The sequence below is a fragment of the Callithrix jacchus genome, chromosome 13 (genome assembly GCF_049354715.1).
Source record: "Callithrix jacchus isolate 240 chromosome 13, calJac240_pri, whole genome shotgun sequence".
Lineage (NCBI taxonomy): Eukaryota > Metazoa > Chordata > Mammalia > Primates > Cebidae > Callithrix > Callithrix jacchus.
Genome location: NC_133514.1, coordinates 5,277,242 through 5,278,349, shown reverse-complemented (window position 1 = coordinate 5,278,349; position 1,108 = coordinate 5,277,242). Strand labels below are relative to the sequence as shown.

Below are 1,108 nucleotides of genomic sequence, written 5' to 3'. Positions count from 1 at the left end.
TTAGTTTTCTTAGATTAAGTGGGCAAAATAAGAAAGAGCAGAAGCCTTTGGGAGGCTGAAGCAGGTGGTTCACAAGGTCAGGCATTTGAGACCGGCATGGCCAACATGGTGAAATTTGATCTCTACTAAAAATACAAAAATTAGCTGAGTATGGTGGTGTGTACTTGCAATCCCCACTACTTGGGAGGCTAAGGCAGGTGAATTGCTTGAACCCAGGAGCTGGAGGTTGCAGTGAGTCGAGATTGTGAGTAGAGATGGGGTTTCTCCATGTTGGTCAGGCTGGTCTTGAACTCCCAACCTCAGGTGATCCACCCACCTTGGACCCAAGTGATGTGATTATAAGCATGAGCCATTGCGCCCAGCCTCTATCTGTTTTTACAATTATACTGTTAAATACATGATGTTCCATGACAGTGGTAATTTTTAACGACAATTTTTAACTGAGTGGAATTACCGTAAAAATAATAAAAGTGGAAGTTAATATTTACTGAGCTGTTATTAGGTGCATATAAATACCATAGATTTTAAGCTCCCCATAACTCTTCCTTCTTTCACTTACCCATTCCATCTTAAATTACTCATGCTTGCTTCAGTAGCACATATACTAAAGCTGGAGCAATAGAGAGATTGGCATGGCCTCTGTGCAAGAATGACGTGCACATTTGTGAAGTGTTCCATATGTTTTTAAAACAGAGAGAAATACCACTCCTAGACTTCCACTGTTTTTGTGCATACGACCTGTTGTTTAGGTTGAATTATATCCAAAGGTGATATTTCCAGAAATGAGATTACTGTGAGTCACAGGGCATTAGCATTCTTATTACACTCGATGTAAATTGCCAAGCTTTCAGGCGTGGTGGCTATTGGCCTATAATTGCAGCGCTTTGGGAGGCTGAGGTGGGAGGATTGCTTGAGGCCAGGAGTTGCAAGAGGCAGTATAGTGAGCCACTTTATTATTTTTTTTAAATTTCCAATCTTTACCCTGGAAGGCTTGTATACAATTGAAACACCACTAATAGTATAAGAAAATGTCCTTTTCACCGCACCTTTGCTGACACAGGGTATTATAACTTAACAAGTTATTTTTTGTTTATTTTTAATAAATAAA

At 39.8% G+C, this 1,108-nt stretch overlaps 1 pseudogene; it reads left to right on the top strand.

The window, feature by feature from the left end:
* The first annotated feature begins 584 nt into the window (after positions 1–584).
* LOC118147035 (U6 spliceosomal RNA) lies at positions 585–684 on the top strand (annotated as a pseudogene).
* Positions 685–1,108: the final 424 nt, after the last annotated feature.